The sequence below is a fragment of the Mustela erminea genome, chromosome 4, assembly GCF_009829155.1.
Source record: "Mustela erminea isolate mMusErm1 chromosome 4, mMusErm1.Pri, whole genome shotgun sequence".
NCBI lineage: Eukaryota > Metazoa > Chordata > Mammalia > Carnivora > Mustelidae > Mustela > Mustela erminea.
In genome coordinates this window covers 138,697,843-138,703,842 of record NC_045617.1, presented here as the reverse complement: position 1 = coordinate 138,703,842, position 6,000 = coordinate 138,697,843, and the positions used below count along the sequence as shown (strand labels likewise).

The window sequence follows — 6,000 nt, the reverse complement described above, 5'->3', positions numbered from 1 at the left end:
TTGGCCTGAACCATCTGTGTGGCCCGGAAGAGGGCATAGGCTGATTGGCTTGGCTTACTCTGTATCACAAACCTCACTAGGCTTAATCCTCAGTGTCCAGCCCGGACCCAGGGCCTATAGGAAAGGGACAGGGAAATGACACTGAGAATGTAACCCACAGAAGTCAACTGCAGGAGTTTACAGGAGTAGGTGTTTGCCTATAGTCGATCAACTATCCCTCACAGAATATGCTTCACAGTCACGGGCATCCCAGAAACAGTGTAGATGATAGTGTAATAAGAAGGCAGTAAGAGGAGAAGAAAGAGAAAGAGAACAATAATCAAACTGTAGGCACAGGTCATTGGGATTTAGCAAGAGTTCTCTAGCCAACCCAAAGTGTCTGTGGGCGGAAAGTTGAAAATCATGTCCTGACCAGGCTTGCTGAGTCATCCCTACCCCCAGAACCTCCTCTTCCCTCCTCTGTATTATAGGACATTCTCTTCCAAGCCTCTCCGAGAGTCTCAGACTCCATTGAATTTTTCTTACGTTTATCTGAAGCTCTAGCCATGGGTGAGTACTGCCCTGAAACCCTTCTTGGTGTGTCGGATACTTGGTTCTTTTTTTTTTTTTTTAAAGATTTTATTTATTTATTTGACAGAGAGAGATCACAAGTAGGCAGAGAGGGAGGGAAGCAGGCTCCCTGCTGAGCAGAGAGCCCGAGGCAGGTCTTGATCCCAGAGCCCTTGAAATCATGACCTGAGCCAAAGGCAGAAGCTTTAACCCACTGAGCCACCCAGGCCAGGCACCCCTGGATACTTGGTTCTTGATACCAAGGACCTTGATATCAAGTATCAAGGCCTGGGATTGACCCAGATTCATCTTTAAACAGTGTGTCTTGAGCTCAGAGCCAGCTGCAAACAGAAAGACTCGAATCCCAGAGGGCCCATGGCTGTTGGGCTCGTCATTCATTGATTCATTGATTCATCCATTCATCCATTCATGCATCCATTCCCTCATTTTACAAGTGCTTACTGAGCATCTACTACATGCCAAGCATTAGTCTATGTACTGGATTTGCAGAATTAAATAAAACTCTCAGAGTCTCTGTCACATGAAGCTTTCATAGTAGTGGAGAAGATCAAATTTTAAAAAGTATATTTATACTATAAAGTTAAGCAATGAAAAATGTGATGAAGAAAAATCAAGCAGGATAAGGGCAAAGAACGCATGTGGGGGATTGTTCTTTTTGATCATGTGGTAAGGGAAGGTCTCCCTGAGGAAGGACCAGCATGCCTCGCCTGCCAGTACTCAACACAGAGGGGAATCCCTGAATAATGAATTAATTTGTGACCTGGTTCGGTAGACCCAGAGATGGGGCTCTCTCGACACTCTCCCTGGAAACAGGTCTGTTTTGTTCAATCCAGACTGAGTAAAAGTCTTTGGTCTTTAAAAAAAGGGATCAAATAAACCGCTCCACCTTAAAATGGAAAGGGCAAAAATGCAAAGGAGTAGGTATATAAATACTAATTTGCCTTTGAATTTTTTGCACATTTACAGATAGCTTTATGAGTGGAGCGTCGGTCCTCAGGGTTCATCTGCCTGTTTGGAAATGAGCATTTTCCCCCAATGGGCCCGTACAGACTCACTTCCCTTCACTTGTGGGCTAGTTAGCAAAACCCATGTGGATACGGAGAAAGAAAGGCACCAATTTGACCCAAGCATTCTTTGACCTACATGTTTATGTGGGGATTAAGGGTAGAATGAGTTGTCACTGAAAATATGTGCTTTGTGTATTTAGAAGATAAGTATTTTTTTATTGCTAATTAGTGTTGGACTCATACACATTTGTCATGTTGGTATGTCAGATTCATTTGTTCTTTCAAACCCAACTGCCTTAATTAATCTTTCCCCGTCCACCCTCGGTTACAGTCTGGCTGGAGCTCAGACTGTGAGGCTCTCTGGTAATGGGATTTCTACTCAGCAAATCTTGAATTTCAAAGTGAAGTACAGGGCACCTGGGTGGCTCAGTTAGTTGAGCATCTGACTCTTGATCTCAGCTCAAAGTGAAATACAGAGTTGGAATCCTGTTAAAGAACCACCGTTTGGTAAATCCAAGAACTAGCCCTCCCCATAGAGAGTCCAGGAAACGGGGAAATATTGTATTACCCAGTGTTTTCTAAGTCTTGGCCTGGGTGTCATTTTCTCCAAGAAACATTTCCTGAATCCACCCTCTCTCTGCAAGAATTGGACAACACCTCCTCCTTTGTGCCCAGGAAAGACTTTTATGCACAGGTGTCAGAGTTTCTCTGATTTTATTTTTATTTTTATTTTATTGCAAATGCTTATTAACCTATCTACTCTCACAGCAACTCTTTCCCACCACTCAGCTTCTAGAATATGGGAATGGTGTGCCATTCATCTGTGTGTCCACAGCACTAGGCATCTTTTCTGGCAAGATGTTCTTTGTGAAATGGCTGCAAAGAGTAATTCTTTCAGGACAAAATGAAATACTTAGTAGTTTTAAATTGGGTCTCATCTGACTCATAGGACTGTGAGGATAGGTGGAATTGGACCTAAGAAAATCTAGTTGATGGCTAAGAAAAATCTAATTGATGGCTAAATGTCGTATTGATAAAATTCTGTTGCCAATTGAGCTTTATTTTCCTGGAGAGTGAGAAAGATTGTCATTGTTCTATTTTTTTTTTTTTTAAGGATTTTATTTATTTACCAGAGATAGAGGAAGAAAGAGAGCAGAGGCAGGCAGAGAGAGAGAGAGAGACGCAGACTTCCCACTGAGCAGGGAGCCCCATGCGGGGCTGGATCCCAGGACCCCAGGATCATGACCTGAGCCAAAGGCAGATGCTTAACCAACTGAGCCACCCAGGCGCCCCATCATTGTTCAGTTTTAACAGCAGACCATCTTCAGAAACATTATGCTATCATGATAATACATTTGGGACCTGTTGTCTTAACAAATCAGTAGTCTCCTGTAAGTAATATTTAGATTTTAAAAATAATAAAAACAAGGATGTCATTTTTGTATCATTTTACTGCTTCCAGGGGCCATCCTATCTACTCTATGATCTGACCCTGGAAAGCACAGTCAGAGGCAATTATTATAATTATGACCCTTTAAATGATGATGCAAGAAAGAATGCGTAAGTTTGCTCCAATTCATGTATCTGGCAGGGAGAAGAACTGGGACACAGGCCTACAGGCCCATGCTGTTCTGCTTGCTTGCGTGTGTGTGCGTGTGTATGTGTCTGTAAGGGGTGGCTCCGATGGTCGGAGAATGGGATCGGTGATGTCTGGAGGCCTCACCCAAGTGGCTGAGCTTCAGAGGTTCCCATAGTTCTAAAGAGGCTGTGAGAATGAGTGCAGACCCATGGAGTCTGGCAGGGATGTGAGGCAGGGCCAGAAGGTGGAGGTTTCCAGTCCTACAGCTCGTCTTCCCTGTGATTCAGTCTGCACTGGTTGTGATGCGTCCTTGATGATCTGTGGCCCCTGGTCCTGGTGGATGAGGCCGAGACCCAGGGAAGGGGAGGAATTAGGTCCCATGCTAGGCGCTCATCTCCAGCTGAACCGGCTTGGCTCCTTTGCCCCAGGCTCATCATTTTACCTGCCCCGACAAAGATTTTTCAGCAACTAGAACCAGGCCGAGCCCTCAAATGAGCTCAAGCTAAGAATAAACGCAGCCCCGGGGAACACGGTCATTAAAAACACCTGCGGCAGGATCGTAGCAACCATAGGCCCACGGTGCCACCTCCAAAATCCTCGGGGCCAGATGGGTTTCAGGACACAGAATATTACCTAACGCCCCGTGCAGAGAGTCTTACAGCATTGTGTAATCAAGCATCTTATTAAATCTGCAGCCAAAGGGACGGATTGCACACCCTATGACGTAAAGGCTATTCATAGGCTCACATCGGTGCAGTTCAGCCCCTGACACCCAGTGGGTTAGGAATTAACTCCTGGTTTGGGTAGCTTCTTCTATTTTAGAAATATGGATAACGAATGACAGACCTGTGTCCCCCCGAACCTCCCCCTCCATTTTTAAAGAAGGCTCCATGCCCAGCTCAGAAACCAATACGGGGCTTGAACTCATAACCCTGGATCAAGACCCCGAACCAAAAATCAAGAATTGGATCCTCAACCCAGTGAGTCGCCCAGCCACCCCGGACCTGTGTCCTCTTTATGCCATCTCCACCACCTTTCTCCTTGTCATTCATCTCAAAGACAGACATATTCTTTGGCTTCCTGGGGTTGACCGTGGCCAACATGAGTCTCCTTGGAAAGAGACTATGTCACCACCCTCTGGATATACCTCAATGCGTGCAGGCCAATTTTTTGAGCCTGAAAAAGAGCCTTTAGCTGTAAATAGCTGAAGGTGGTTTATGGAAGTTTGGCAAGGGAGGGGCTTCCCCAAGAATGATCGGACTTCTGTAGCCTGAGGGATCTTGGCGGGGGTGTGGGGGGGAGTCCCCCATGTGGCGGAGTCAGTAGGAGCCTATGGGCAGGAGTGTGGCTCCATGGAAGGGACAGACAAGACAGGGAACAGGAGGGCTGCAAGTGTAAGCTTGGTGCTGGGAACAAGGTATTTGAGCTGGAGAATTGAGGGTCAGGCTTCAAAAATGAAGGCTTGGGGTTGTAGGTCTTAAACACCGAGAAGTCGGTGAAGGTTTTGCACAGAGACTGACAGGATGGAAACGAGGCCCAAATAATGAAGGGCTCCTTGTTCGCTGCACTGGTCAGCATCTTTCGGCATCTGGAGCTCGGCTCCTGCTCTGTCCTTTGCCTGACATGCCCTTCCTGGGCTCCTTCCTGCCTGGGCATGCTCCCACTCATCTTTCAGGACCCAGCTCAAATGTCACCTGCTCCCTGGAAGCCTCTCCCTGACCCCGGGGAGCATTAGGGCTCCTTTCTCTGTGACCCCACAGGCCTTTGTGTGCACCTGATGGCACTTGTCTTATCGGCTGGGATTGTCCTCTGCGTCCTTGTCTCCCTGAGACGAACCACAGGCTCCCTAGGGAAGGCACTGTATCTCTGCTTTTGCCCTGGCACCTCATACAGCGCTCAACCCACAAGAGTTCTAAGCAATTGTTAACTGAAGAAACAATTCTGTCTTCTGCCATCCTATAATAGTCTATCCATTCCTGTTTTCCTTTTTCTTTTAAAAAGAAATTGATTAACGGTCACCTGGGTGGCTCAGTTGGTTAAGAATCTGCCTTCGGCTCAGGTCTTGATCCCAGGGTCCTGGGATTGAGCCCCGCATCAGGCTCCTACTCAGTGGGAAGCCTGCTTCTCCCTCTCCCTCTACTTGTGTGCTCTCTCTCTCTCTCTGTGCCTAATAAATAAATAAATAAATAAATAAAATCTTTTTAAAAATTGATAACGTCCATGTAACAGATCTTACATCGACTGAGTTTGGGGATGTAAGAGTTAGCACCATCCTCCCGGTGGAGAGCTGTGGGATTATGGGGAAAATAAGACTCATGGGATAGTTGAGAGGAGGTCATTGGAAGCTGCAGGGGGCTGTGCCTGAGATGTGTCTGAGTCCTATATCCCAGTACCTGTGAACGTGACCTTATTTGACAGAAGGGTCTTTGTAGAGGTCATGGAAGTAAGGATCCCATGATGAGATGGTCCTGCATCGGCTGGACCCTAAATCCAATGACAGGGGTCCTTATAAGAGGCAGAGACGCAGAGTCACATGTGAACTTGAAGGAGGAGGGCAGAGACTGGAACTATAGGCAGAGGAACATGGAGGATCATCAGCAGCCACCCGGGGCCAGGAGACAGAGCCTCCAGAGGGAACCAACCCCACAGACACTTTGGTTTTGAACTTCTTGCCTTCTGAACCGCGAAAGCATACATTTCAAGGTTGTGGTAATTATGGCGGCGACCCAAGGAATCTAATACCAGTGCCACTGAGGATTTCCAACAGAGTCATCTCGTGGCCTGTGGGGACGCCGAGGAAGAGTGTCGCATAATGGTTAGACACTCAGGGTTGGCATCAGGTGG

At 46.8% G+C, this 6,000-nt stretch overlaps 1 long non-coding RNA gene across 2 annotated transcripts in view; it reads left to right on the top strand.

Annotated features, from left to right (window-relative positions):
• The first annotated feature begins 459 nt into the window (after positions 1–459).
• The window catches only part of LOC116589174, a 35,205-nt gene continuing 29,664 nt past the window's right edge, over positions 460–6,000 (top strand). Inside the window, exon 1 of one of the 2 annotated variants that reach the window (XR_004285224.1) lies at positions 460–549. This is a non-coding gene — a long non-coding RNA (uncharacterized LOC116589174). The remainder of the gene's footprint in view (positions 550–6,000) is intronic. The other variant, XR_004285225.1, reaches the window with a different exon arrangement.